At 46.6% G+C, this 14,705-nt stretch overlaps 1 long non-coding RNA gene across 1 annotated transcript; it reads left to right on the top strand.

Moving 5' to 3' along the window:
- Positions 1–3,142: 3,142 nt before the first annotated feature.
- On the top strand, positions 3,143–6,473 carry LOC145653822 (uncharacterized). Its single transcript, XR_014120022.1, has 3 exons — positions 3,143–3,312; positions 4,150–4,402; positions 4,992–6,473. It is a non-coding gene; the product is annotated as an uncharacterized LOC145653822 (long non-coding RNA).
- Positions 6,474–14,705: the final 8,232 nt, after the last annotated feature.

The following is a 14,705-nucleotide window of genomic DNA, read 5'->3' as shown; positions in this document are numbered from 1 at the left end:
GATACATAATTTATTAAATTCATAATATCGTTTCCCTATGGTTCAAAACAAAGGCTATGATTTAAAACATTTTACCATTATCCAAAATTTATCTTATTAAAATAAATATACCCATATCCAAATACAGAGCCATTAATCACAATTTTATCCTCCCCCTTTCTATTTGGAAAATTACCTGCTCCAATAACGTGAACCAAAACTACAACTCCCCCTCAATTCTTACCGACTCTTAACACGTCCCCTTACAACCGCTGAACAAAACAATTACATGCTTTGAACCCAAACTCCCGTTACCTTATTATAATAAATATATCTACATCTACACATATACATTAACTCTAGTAATTATCTACACAATCAGTTGGCCACCCTGAACAATGTAAGACAATTACAATAACTTTATAGAACTCCAGCAAATGGCAAGTTTGTTCCCTCTAATAGCAGTGTAATTAAAATGAAAGTTTTTCAGCCCCATGTATTGTCCACGTTATCCCTCTAATATTTGGCTCTCCTGTTTGTCCGCATGGAACGGGACTCCGGACCTTTTGACAGCCTTTGACACAGTAAGCCACAACATTCTCCTCTCTGTTCTCTCCAGCCTTGGTGTGACTGGGTTCTGCATGGAAATGGTTTCAATGCTATCTGGAGGGACGGTCCTATTAGGCGACATGGAGATGATCCACATCCAATCCATGTAGACTCTCCACCAGTGTCCCCCAGGGCCATGACATGCCCCACAGATATGTAATAGTCTACAATGATGACATCTAGGTGTATTCAAGCAGCCAAGGGGCACATTGGTCAAATGAGGTCACTGTTGGTGAGATTGCTGAATCACAGCTTAATTATACATGCCACTTCCATCTTTTGCCTCCGTGTGATCGCAGCAGATGGTTTATACTTTCATGAGGAAAAAGTGCAAGCCATGCAAAGAATGGCCTCATCCCCATAGACCAAGGATTCCTGGGTTTTGCCATATTGCACCAGTGGTTCATCCAGAACTTCAGCACAATAGTTGCACGTCTAACTTCCTTGTCTGGGGTTGCTTCATGCCGACACCTAATCACCTGTTTTTGAGAATTCGCTTCCATGAAGCATCAGTTCACCATAGCGCTAATCCTCACCAACCTGATCCTTTATTGCCTTTTCTCCATGGAGAGGAGCACCTCAGAGGGGCACACTCAGAGGTTGGAGTAGGAGCCATCTTTTCCCAGCACCAAAGAGCTGAGAGAAACTAACTTGGGGAATCAGGAGCCCCTGCCTATCAAGTAGTCTCTTGAGTATATAGTTGACTGGAAAGGTTATGATCTGGAGGAGCACTTAGGGGACCCAGCTGAGGGGTTCTAGCTCCCCTTCTGGTGACCCATCACACTGGCGTCAACCTGACTGCACTGGCCCTAGGGCCCCTGGTTGCCCAAGGAGGTAGGACCGGGCTGCCCCAGGAGCAGCTCCTAGGGGAGGAGCTTCTGTAAAGGATCCCAACCAATCAGACAGCCAGTCTCTCTGTACCTGCCAACCACACAACCCCAACTGTGCGAACCCCGCACTCTGACTCAACTGAGTTCTGAGCCGGACCTCCATCACATAGCTAAACAATTTAGTAATGGACACTATGACTCAGCAGTATACAGCTCAGAAACATTAGAGAAATGCTGACTAAACTGCATCAAACCAGTGGTAAAAAGCAATGGCAGCCATCACTTTCTTGTTTCTAACTTTTTACTACATGTGCCTCTGGAAATCTGTCTTGCACCCCAACAAGTGACATGCTCAAGCACTTTCTCAGCAATCAGCTCATGAACACAAAGACTCACTGTCACCCATTGTTTCTGGCAATAGTAGCTCACCCTATCAGCTTACTTGCATACATCACTTCCTCACAATTGAGCCTAGGGATCTTTTGTCATGACTCAGGAGATAACTGCAAGGCATAAAAGAACTCCACCTGCACACATGGCCTCGCGTGCACTGAATGGCCAGGGAGTCACGCGGGACTCGCACATCAGTCCTCTTAGCCTGTAACAAAGGCTGAAGGCAGGCACACTAACCAGGAATCAAAGCCAGGAGCACCCATTGAACCATCCTGAGTGACGGTATCCATCACAGAGCCTCTCTGCCCATGTTGGGTCCTGGGAGAGGCCTGGGAGGAGTGGAGCCATAGGGGTGACTTGGGGCAAGGTTGGGTACAGCTGTGCCTGGGCAGCTGCTGCAGTGGTTGCACATTTGTGTGCCGCTCCACGTCCTGGGTCACGTCCTCCCAACTTGTCCACTACAGCAAACAGCCCACTATTGCCTCCAGAGAATGCAAGTAATAGACTTCTGCACACACCGCTGGCATATCACTTGAGTTATAATTTGCTTGCCAATGTTTTTATTTCAACCTTAAAGTATAGTGACTGTGTCGTAGAACAGTGGGTTTTGCACCACTACACCTTGAGTCAAATAACCTTTTCTTAAATTTGCTCGGATTTTCTTCTCTGATACTCATGCACCTAAACAAACAAAGAAATATGTTTGTGTCTTAATTGTGTGTATACACAGAGGAAGGTGTATATAAAGTGAATAGTCTCTGTGTCTGGTCTGCAGTAGATGTTTGTTTTGTTTTTTTGTTTTTTTAATGGAAGACAGGTTGTTTACATTGCAAAGGCATGAGCAACTCAAATTTCTGGAAGCTGTCAGACCAGATGGATATGCATCTCTCACTTCTATCTCTTGCCACTGTCTTCAGTTCTGTGAACGTTTGAGTGTGAAAACCCAGAAGCTTTTCACAAACCACAATTTGAAAGGACTTCCATATCTCTCTTTTTGTAGACACAATAAACACTGTTCTCTGGACACATTTCCAATTGAAATATATTACATATCACTTAGACATACTCTGAAAATTCATCTGCTTTATTGCTTTTTGTATACCTTTTAAAATATTTCCTCTGCTCAAAATCTGTTAAATTGCACTGGACACCTCACAAATGGTGAAAGTATCTGTATACTCATTAAAAAATAAGCAGGTTTCTTTGATTACAAGGCCCTCAGAAATGCACCTGCTCTACAGGAATGTGCTAGAAAAACCTGAATGCACACCCTCAGGAATGTGTGCCAGCTCACAGCCAAATATCAAATCAGACAGTAGTTTTTATTTAGCTCTGTTCTACGAGCAGCACGTCTGCTGTCCTAAAGGTTAGCACTGTTTGGCGCCTTAAGAAGGGAGAAACATAGGCACATCTTGGGACACTGAAGAGGAATATATCATTTGGGGCTTATCTGGAGAGTATTTTGAAAGGTAAAAAAGAAGGTGGCCCAGAAACTTGAGAGGTAAATCAAAAGCATTTGATGAGTCTTGGCTGTTATTGTGCCTTGTGTTTTCTCTTTATGTGACAGCAGTGTGATTGAGGATTTTAATTCCAGCTAATTCGGTTTCTTTAAAAAAAAAAAAAAAAAAAGACCAACAACCATGGGAACCTAACAAAGATTAAAACAAAAACTTTTAACAAGTTATATTAAATACTTTTATATTAAATTCAAAGTGCACTTCTGCTGGGTAATTTGATCTATGCCTGTTCCTGTCTCTTTTGTCCTTCAGTGCTCTGTGAGACCGCAAAAGAAACTGACGTGTGTGCTTCTAACTCAGAAATGCTCAGTCTGATGAAAGTGTCTCCCACCTTCAACCCCTGCAGTGCTGTGATAATAAAGTTGTTAGCCGAGAGCTAAAAGTTAATGACTCCGATCCAAAGAGGTGTGATAGGTGACAGCGAGTCTATTCATGCTGTATCATTCTGTTTTTAGTGGTTACGCATGTTGTGACTTGTGAGTCATGAAATGAAAAGGAGACGAAAGCACTCAAGGAGACGACGCGTCTCTTAGAACCGTGGCGTCCATTCCGCGTAGCCACAAAGCCAGTCAGACATGAGTCTAATTGCCCTTGAAGGTCCAAAACATCCGGAACGTTCCTCTGGCCCCTCGCCAAGGAGGAATACATGTCAGCGATGTGCAGATAGTAGCTCGATGATCCATACAGCATCGACCGATTTCCATATCAGTTAATGACAATGATAGGATAGTCTTGGATGCGGGAATATAATTACCATTGATTGGTTCCCCTCGCTCATGGTTCAATCTGTCACTCTGCGTCTCTCTTCGGCTCCCACGCAGGACTGAGCTTGGAGAGCGGCCATGGAGCAGGAGTACACGAAGCCGGGCTACCCCGATGTCGTTACGCGACAGCAAACGAGCAACGTAGCCTCGAGCCGCTCCGCCGATGAGAAGCCCTCCGAGGCGAGGCCGAACGGCTGCATGCAGTGCTGCATGAAGACAAAGAACTGTTTGATGAGTCCAGAATGTGGACGGGCACTCAGCATTGCCAGCGTCGTCTCCATGTGTGGCATGTGTATCCGCATGTGGACATGTGAGTTCAGCGACACTGAGCCATTTATAATGAGCTCTTTTCATAGAATATGCCATTTATAAAAGATATAATACTAATTATAAGTTATCATAGTTATTAACTATAATAGTATTTAAAGGTTTTATAAACCTGAATGTAGCATGGTGACTCCTATGCATAAACTCAAAGCTGCAGGTTCAAATCTGTTCATTAGTCATAGCGTCGTGTAGCTTTTGGTGCTTGGCTTAGAGGCTACATTATGACCATAGAGAACCATTCTTTGAAGCCATTTAGATGCCATCATTCACTCTGACAACGAAAACCAGTTACAAGTAATATGTTTGTTCAGGTTACTGACTGGGTTTCTTCTTATGGAGCTCATTAAATACATTTGAGGCAGATAATAAGCATCAAATCCCTTCTTTAATTCAAGCAGCAGGGTTTGCAAGAACCTAAGGAACATGTCACTAAGTTAACTGATGTTCTCATTTCTGAAATCTGACATTGTGGCTGTCTGTCCTGAAGTCTGTCATTTTCTTTGATTTTCATTTTTACAGCCCGTTGTGCCATCTGTCATTTCAAACGCGGTCCTTTCACTTTATTTTCACAGAGATTTCTAGCCCAGACCTTCCTGTGTCCTGGTTGCTGGCACACAAACCTGAGAACCAAAGCACAACAAAGAGCAAAAGACGACATCACGCTTCTGGAATCTATTTGCTATACCGGTTCATACACACACCCTTAGATTAATCCCCACACTGATTTTATTATGACCATCAATCAACTCCATTAGCGAGGAAACCAATTATGAAAAGGGGGAAATTAATGATAAAAATATAGGGGCGGCTGAATAATTGTCTAAAATGCTCAAATGTGAAGGATTTGACATGAGTGGAATCCTCCTTGTCCTTTCTGCACAGTGTGCCTTCTAGTTCTGCTCAGCCTGTTCCGCCTGGGCAGGCGTAGCTGTAAAACATGGCCGAGTGACAGTAGCCGAACAATCAGGGAATTCCTGCGCTTGATTTTAACACCCCACCGCTTGACAGCACAACAAACAGCACAGGGACCTGTTCTGGGTGCTCACAACAAGGCCGGGGCTACTTTCCAACTGCATTTGGGCATGGATTACTGATCTCCAGGTTAAATTGTAATCAATAAGAAAACAGAATGTAAGGTACTGTTGCTATGGGAAGCCATGTGTACTGCCATTATGTTATATTTTGCTTTGTTTAACATTTTATAATGAGTTCATCGGAGCACATGAGCATTTTATTTATGTCTTCACTATGAACCTACAAGTAATCCCTCCCATCAGGATAATGGAGAATAAGGACATTTCTTGTATACTGAACAAATAAATGTAGGATACAGGGTCTGTACTGTGTATATAGCCATATCTTGGTGTTACCAAAATACATCTCAAAATATTTACCATAGTACTTGCAGATGAAATAGTTACAAAACTGATTAAGCTCTGAGTTTGTACTCCATCTCTAGGTTATTCAGAATTCTAGATTATAATTCTAGATAACTAGGTTTCCAGGCAACATGAAATGTCTGCATTGTGAAATCACATTTAGTTCTTGTACAACAAATTCTAAAAGATAGCCTATAATGTAACAAGCTTGTCAAAGGCAAACTGAAAGGCTAATAAGGTTGCATATTTCACAAGCTGTCTTTACATTTAATACATGCTGAAACCTAAGAGCACCCTGTTATCACACCGCGCCACGTCTCAAAGAACAGATGTTTTTTAATGCTTTTGTAGAAAGCCATTCAGAGACTTTTAATTTACTGTAAGCATATGGGCCTAAATAGATTACATAGTTGTCGCTGTGAACGTTTATCTCCTAATTAGACATAGAATGATAGCAATGTCATAAATCAAAGGTCATCCATTGCCATGAAACATACATCATCATTCATGGGCCTCTTTTTCTCTTCTCATTGACTTTCTATGGAAGAGGTTGTTATGTAAGATGGTTTGCGGAGAAGCGACTATTCTCTGAACCAGTCTGAGGTAATCCTCCTCTGACCCACTCCCATGCTCCTTCCAATGAGAGGAATAAAGTTGCTGATCAGTAAAAGAAGGGTTTTTTCATTCTTTGAATTTTCCATCATCTTATACAGATATGTGCTCCGGACATAACCCTCCCTCTTTGCTCTTCCTTGGGAAGCAATTTTCGATTCTTCTTTGTGTGTCTGGGTGAGCTGAGGACTGTTCTGGGGTATTTTTAAGCACTGTCAATCATCTCGGTAGTACTATCTGGCAGTGAAAAACGTGTAGGCAAAATCCTTGCATTTCACTGGCTAATATCCTATAGCTTAGACCTGCGGCCCAAGCTGGTATTGATTTAAAAGCTGAAGGGCTTGGCAGATGAGCTTATCTGAGTTGCGTGTGATTGGACTAGGTTGGTGCTGATCTCCTGATCTCACAATATTCCTCTCCTGTCGCTGAGGTCACGCCAAACTCCTCCTCCAAAACACAGAAACTGTGTCTTTCAGGAAGTGCCTCTCCTTTGGCTGCCGGCAGCAGCAGGGAGAGAGGAGGGGCCACTCGCGACCCGGTCCGGGTTCAGGTGAACCTGAAATGTGATTGCACAGCCCCCCAGAGTGGGCTATGTGATGAGAGCACACGCCTGACAGCTGCCCGCCACTCTTCTGTCATAGCAATTTGCCGCCATCAGCCACACGGGGCCAAAGAGCACCCAATTCATTGATGGATAATTCAGACAGAGAAGGACAGCGGGTCCCCTTAATCTGGCCCTTGGGTGCATATCAAAACGGTCTCTACCTCCGAGCAAAAGCAGCGAGCTCCACGTGCAGGCTTTGTGAGCGCCACCGCATCGACTGCCTTTGCTGTGCCACGGGCTTCTGAGTCATCGGGAAACAAGGCGCGCAGACGGTAACGCTGGAGGTTCTGCGTTTACGCTGCGGAAGCACATCCAAAGCTTTGTTTATTTTGCAGTCCCAGAAAAGGAAGCGGGCGATGAAATGTCTCCTGCTTCCTTTCTGCGGCGTCAGGTCACCGGTCGAGTTGCTGAGCGTGCGGTAGTGCACCCTTGAGTCAGTGGCTACCGGGTTGGGGTCCAAATGGACTTTTATTTTCATCTCTTCTCAGACACTTCCATCTGATCCAGCACCTCAGCTCTCTCACCCAATTTCATCTGACTGTGTGAAAATTGCAATGAAATAAAGATGTGAGCCTTGGATGGAGACAGTGAGGCTAGCGGAGGAGAGGCAACGAGAGAGAGAGAAGGACGGAGGTTGAGAAAGAGTGAGGGAAAAGAGGAGACATGAAAGAGGAGACATGAAAGCGATATGAAGATGTAAAATATTGGTCTTTACTCTGTACTTTAAAGCAATAAGATCCTGCAGAAACCATTACAGGCTCCTTCAGACTGGCTCATTCATGAGTAAGAGTCCCATGAATAGTTCTAATGAAACACTGACATGAATATTGAAAAGCCCAGAATGATTATTGTTATGTAAAAGCAAATGGAATATAAATTAAATGTGTCCTGCTCTTTCTCTGCTTTGGTGACAGTACAGTAGGTCAGCGTGTATAGTTGAGGAAAAAAAGAACATGAATTTGAATTGAAAAATATGCAGTCAAAAGGTATATGGAACACACGGTCATGTTCTGTGAAGACAGCACTATTAAGTAACATGCATTACCTGTTTAGTGTTGAGGCTTGACATCTTTATTGTCCTTTCCGTTTTGTTTGAATAAGAGAGAAAAGATCTCTCATTTTCTTCTTACCATATATAAAATAATATTGAACCTTATATATCTTTTTAATCATTAGGTTACAAAGTAAAATCATATTGTATTTGCAGATTACCCTATTCAAACATTTATGCCTTGACGGAAGCAAAATTATCTGCAAATACAGTGATTACTAAAATGATTTCTAGAAATAGCTTAGAAATATTTCTAGAAATATTATGGGGGTAGAAGTATACCATCATCATCATCATATTCTGGGGGTAGAGATATACCATGTGTATTTTGGCAATATTCACTTTTTTGCAGACCTGTTTAGGAAACCTTCCCACGTGCCTGTTTGGACTCCTGTCAGAGGTGGTTCTTCCCATGGTCTCCCATGATCATCCTCCCTGGCAGGTGATGTCAGGCACCAGGGCTGCTTAGCCCGGGACCTTCAGCCCCGCAGACGCGTGCTAGCGCTAGCCCGAGCGCCTGGCTGCAGCCGCACGCCCCCTCCTAACGACGGCACACAGGAAATCAAAAAGCTGCGGCAGCCATTCGTATTCAGCGAGACGGAATCGGCAGCTAAGAATAAAGAACAAAAAACAGCAAGGGGGAAAACACCCTAATAGCCAGCTGAGGTGATTGGTCTTCAATGGGCTGCATTAATAATGCAGAGGCCCATTAGACTGTGTTTAAAAGAAATCAGATCCTGGCCTGGCTCCAGACACATTAACTCATCTGGTCTAAAGTCACCCTAATAACTAATAGTTACAGCAAACAGCAAATAAATCAGATTTTCAGCCATGGAAAATTATGACTTATGCCACACGTGGGGAAAGGACCCTAATAAAGGAGGTTTTTTTGAAAGCTTTGCAGGGAGAAAGCATCACATGATTAATTTCTGCCTTGTACGTGTTAATCATCCCTGCCGTGACACGCATCCACGGTGATGCACTCTCTTACGCACCTAAATTGGGACCATCTCAGTGTCATGACATCTGCCTGCAGGATGGGAATAAAGGCAAATCTATTTGCCACAAGCCGGCCCGCCTGCCCGCCTGGCGACAACGGGGGCAATGGGTCGCGGCCGACCCCCCGACCCCTTCCGCGGGCAGGCAGGGTGAGCTAATGAGGTCGTAGCGTGTGCTGTGTGGACAGGCCGCGTGCACTATTCCTCCTCTCTAATCGCACGCTACTTCCAGCAGCTCTCGGGCTTTCAGGCAGCATGTGCGCACAGAATAGGAAGAGTGAATCAGCCGAAGCTGCATAGCGCTGCCCATTCACGCAGACCCGTCCGCTGTGTTACACGGCAAGAGAAATAATACGGCTGCAAATTACATATTGATCACGTGTCGTTGGGAGTTTGATCTGCGACTCGCTGTCTATTAAAGCTTTTAATATCGGTGTGGGATGGCACTTGAAGCACATGATATATGGAATCTTCCAGATGTCCTTGACAGACTTAGATATAAAAGTAATGAGATTTTGCTGTATCCACTGGGCTGTGTGATCTTCACCATTGTTAAGGTCTGCTTTTACCTGTTATGTGCAGTACAGTCAACCAGAGAACAATCTAGCTAATGAATGTTGCTTTTAGGGGATGAAAATATGGATTATTAAAAATGATACGGAAAACAGATCTGAAGGAGAGAAACATATACGTCCTTTATGAATGACAATTAATGCCGGACCACACTGGGCCGGTCCACTCCGTATCACATAAGCAGGATGAGTGTTGTGAGAGTGTAGAGTCACACAGACACTCCGTGTTGTGTTGGAGCAAGGTGTGGCGCGTACTGCTTTTCCGGCCCAGATGCAATCAGGTGTTCTGGTGATGGGTTCACGCCACGGCCAGGGAAGCAGGGCCAGCCAGTAGCTGAGCCGCTGCTCGGGGGAAATCTCATTCGCTCCACTCCCCACTCAACCAAACTGCCCTCATCTTCCTCAGCCCTTCGTGTCTCCTGGGGGGGGCAGACACCCGCGCGCTGCTCCGTGGCACGGCGCGAGCGGCCCGCTCGCAGTGATGAACGAGCGGGTCGACCTGCTGATAATTGCTCACTCGGGGGCAGAGGGAGGTCCATTAATCAAAATGAGGGCTCCACGCCGGTCCCGCCCATGCCAAAGCACAGCTCTCGCCCACCACAACAACCACGGGCAGGGCCGACGGCAGCCGGGAGCCCGGGGAGACGGCAGGAGACGGCTGCTGTCATTCCTGCCTTATATCAGCCCTGACACTGCGGTCTTGGAACAGCACTATATTACTGCCAGAGGGCTCGAGTGCCGTGATAGTGTGCACTTCCAAACCACCACCACGAAGCTCCTTCACCACAAATCCAATGGGACTGGGAGCAGAATGAGGTGGCCGGAAGATAATGGGAGGTCTGGAGAAGTAACGTACGGGTCGCCCACATGGGGGGAGCTAACCAATTGCTGTGACCCTGTCCGCCATCACGTCTGTCCAGCAGAGGCCACAAAGTGGCGGCGTTCGCCATAATAAAGATGAGTGAAGCAGCAATTGCTTTGTCTCTAGGCTCCCACTCCATGACCTTGGGCCTGAAGTCTTAGTGAAGCTCTGTTCCCTTTGTCTCAGGGCATTGCTCTGGTCCGATAACGGCTGCTGTCGGAACATGCCCGATCCCGTCTCAGACTTGCTTTTGAATTGTTTTCCCTCCTCCCTCGGCCCGCCGCGAGCGGACCCTTCGCGTCGGTTTGTTTACACGCGTGTGCCGTAACCGCGCCAGCACGAGGAGCAGAGCAGAGAGAGGTCTGTAAAGTTTGGCCGGCACACAGCGATGAAAGGCAGGCCGTGGTGGCCTCCCGCGGAGTCTTTGAGGAGCAGCACAACTGCTACACTCTGCCTCCGCCTATTCGCCCGTAGAGATCCGATCCCGCCTTCCCTTCACCTCAAAGGCAGAATGCCGAGGGCTGTGCGGCCTCTCTCACCTTTGATGTCAGTGGGAGCTGGATCCTATTAGGCCACAGGGCCAAAGAGGCAGATCGCTCAGCGGTGGCCCAGCCCAAAAGGCTGCATGTATTTGCCTGCAAAAAAATAAAAATAAAAAAACACAGAGATGAAGTCGCAAAAAAAGAACAGAGGTCGTGATGGGAATTTCAACGGGAAAAGTACCGTAACCTTGGGATGACACGTTTTCAACATATGCTAACTGTAACGGGCTCTTGTGATGTATGCCTGGCTACAGAAAGAGCCATACATAATTAATGAAGGAAAAAAAGAATTATTGTATCATTTCCTTCAAGTGGTAAAAAGCAGCACCTCCATCGGTCCACAAGGCCTCACTCTACGCCATCATCCCCAGTTCCAAGCTTCCCCTGTCATTTCCTTTCGTCGGCCTGTGCGCAACGACCGGCTGCTCCTTTAGATTATGTATTATCACTACCTCACTTGACTTATAATCGGAAGGTTGCCAGTTCAATCCCCACAATCACCACGTTGCCACTGTTGGGGCAGCTGAGCAAGACACTTAACCCTCAATTGCTCAAGTAATATTCAGTAATAATTGTAATTTGCTTTGTATAAAAGCGTCAGCTCCATGCAGTAAATGTAAGTTAGAGGGACTTGGGCGTGAAGGGAAAGGAATCCATTTTGACTCAAGACTGTAAGTTTTTCCAAAACTTGGATTCCTCATCGGCCCACACGTCCAAACACTTGTTTTGTTCATCGTGCCATCGCTTCGCAGAGATCAGGTGGCATTAAACCAACCAGATCAGTGCCAGTGGTGGCTGTAAACATGCTGGCGAGGTTGGTGGGGTTTCTATTGATTTTCCCCAGCAGAAACAAGTTTGCCATGGACTGTACACATGAAATGCCCCATCCCTGCAGAGATGTGTTGTTCCTGAACTCGAGTTCAGTGGCATCAGTTACCCTGCGGATCTCCACGCCTGGTGACGGAGCGCTTTGGGGCCGTGAGCGTGCTGCCCGGCTCATCTCCTGGTCCTGGTTGACGGGAGGGGTGGCAGTCTGTCAGGGGTTCGCGGGCTCATCTCTCCACTGTCACACGGGGCTGATCTAGTGGAGGCAATGACATGGCGAGAACACGGCGTCCCCGTGACTACCGAGCCGAGGGACGCGCCTCGCACGCCGCCTTCGGGCTGGCGCTCTATCAGGCCAGCCCGTGTGGTGCGACGGTTGCCAAGTATGCAGAGTTTCCCCTTTAAGTTTAAGCTTTCTTCCTCCTCCCTCAGCTCTCTGCCTGACAGAGCCAGAAAAGAGAGGAAAACAGAAAAGGGGGAAAAAACTGAAAAGGGAAAGAAGCTCCCAGAAAGCGATTTCTCAGCCACCCCCCCCCTTTTGGATTCACAGTCGCGGTTGCTGGCAGCTTTGCCTGCCTCCAACTCAGCGGTGAATAGTGCCGGTGGTTTACACGCTGTGTCGCTACACAGCCATCCAGTGGGGAGATAGAGAAGCTAATGGAACAGAAGACACTGACACACCGTAAGACAACGTGCAGCTCTCTGCTTCTTTTCCCAGGCTATTTCCACATAAAAGAAGAAGAAAGCTCTGTGGGGGGTAATGCTGTAGACTCCATGCAAGCCTCATGGAAAATTCTCCAGCCTGCTTAGCCCTGTAAAACCCATCTTGCAGGTGATGCGCAACGTGGCGCTCCCCGGACACAGCACGGCACGACACGCGCCGTCGGCTGAAGCCCGCGTACGGCCCAGCCGCGAGTATGATCTGTCAGGAAGAATGATGCCACGTTGAAGGTAAAAAAAAAAAAAAAACACTCCTCAGCACACTTTCATTTCATCACCCACTCCCCCCCACCCCACATGTTCACATGCTGGTATTGTGCTCAAACACGCCGCATGACATCTGCTTTGTCCTGCCTACATATCACACCTGTGCTGTTTTCTCCATAGCTGAAATGTCTACTTGACAAAACACACACACACACACACACACACACAAACAACAACAAAAAAAAACATGCTGTGTCTGTCACAGCATACTGCAATGGTCCTCAAGATATATACATGCCATTTAATAGCTGTGGCTGTTGGTCAACACTGAGAACGCACAGGACTGGGACAGCTAAAGAACACATCCCCTTTTACTCCTAACCTATGCAGTTATCTGCACACGAGGGCCAAGAAGCTGGGTGTGTGTCTGATGACTCCGCTCTAAAACACACGTCTATGGTGGTGGAGCCGGCACTGTGCAGTGAGCGTCTGCACGGAGCTCGGCCCAAGGACCAGGGCTGACTGTGAGGGCGGAAACCGGGTGAAGCCACCAATGACGCTGTCATCTCCATGCATCCCACGCACGAGGCCAAGTCTTCTCCTTCCCCACGGCTCTGGTCTGCTCCTCAGATGTGGGGCGGAAATTGATTACCACCTCCCGGTGACTGCATGGCCTCCATCTGCTAGATCCACACCGTGGCTTCAAAGTGGCGTATGGCTCCGCATTCCAGGAGCGTGCTAAATCAAGCCCGCACACTCCCCGCCGAGTTCCCAGCCTGAAAGAGACAATTACAGGACTCGGAATTGATTGTAAATTATCAGGCAGCATGACATTTGTTACACGGCTACGGTGGAAGGCGAACAGGCAGGGAGGATTAAGTGGCCACAAGTCTGAATTCCAATTAGGACCAAACAGAACGGTGAAGGATGCTAATGATCAGTTAGATGACAGGTCAATTTTGAAAGCTTAACTGTAATTGTATATGTTTAGGTCCTTTTAGGTAATATCTTATGTATGTGATGTGTTGACATAATCCAAAGATCATACCTCCCATATATCTGAATGTTAGTATTAGCGTCCAACCTCATTACCATCGCAATGTATCCATCAAAGAAGGTTATTTTCCAGATAACAGCGAACATCCATGTGGCAGAAGGGTCGCTTAATGGATTGGGAGACAACGCTAAATTTGTTTGTATTGTTCTCATTCTTCCTCTCTTTTATGCTACAGAATTCCTCTACTCTTCTTGGAGCTGGAGTTTACTCCACCAGGAAAACTCTGTTTAATTGCCCGCCCACTTTCAAGTCCATCGATTTACGTTACTAGCCATTTTAATTATACAAGCCATTGCATTTAAATGTGGGCACTAGCAGCTCCGCGAACACCCATGGCTACGCGAACTGCAGCCAGCGGAGCGATCCTCCCTCTCTGCTGTTCTACGTGCGGCTTGTTTCACAGCTGCTGTACATCGTGCCTGTTTTCCTCTTGCGTGCGGGTCCTCTTGGACTATCACCCTCTCAAATGAAAAGCGCCGTGCCGACTCGAAATCCTTGCCATTAGTGAACTGCCGGTGACGTTACTTGAGGCTGTCGGGTCCTGTCCGGAACACTCAGCAGCTCCCGAAGGAGGGAGGCGCCACCTTAGCTGAACACAGTTAAGCATGTCATGGTCACGTAGCCACTGGTAAACAACCATCCATGAAAGCAGCGAAATGCATCAATACTGGAGTTGATGCTTTACAGATAGAGGCCTTGGCACTGGGAGAATGCATTATTCCATGCAACAGTCCATGCTGGAGATGGAATAAGGAACCGGGAAGCAGAGTAAGGATTAGTTGCATTATACCAGCTCCAGCTCTGGGCTCTGAGGGTAACAACTGGCACCTCACACAGCGTACAATGTTTCGTGAAAT

Source organism: Electrophorus electricus, chromosome 3 (genome assembly GCF_041902795.1).
Source record: "Electrophorus electricus isolate QZ-2024a chromosome 3, ASM4190279v1, whole genome shotgun sequence".
Classification (NCBI taxonomy): domain Eukaryota; kingdom Metazoa; phylum Chordata; class Actinopteri; order Gymnotiformes; family Gymnotidae; genus Electrophorus; species Electrophorus electricus.
Note: the sequence above shows the minus strand (reverse complement) of the source record. Positions and strands in the feature narration are given on the sequence as shown.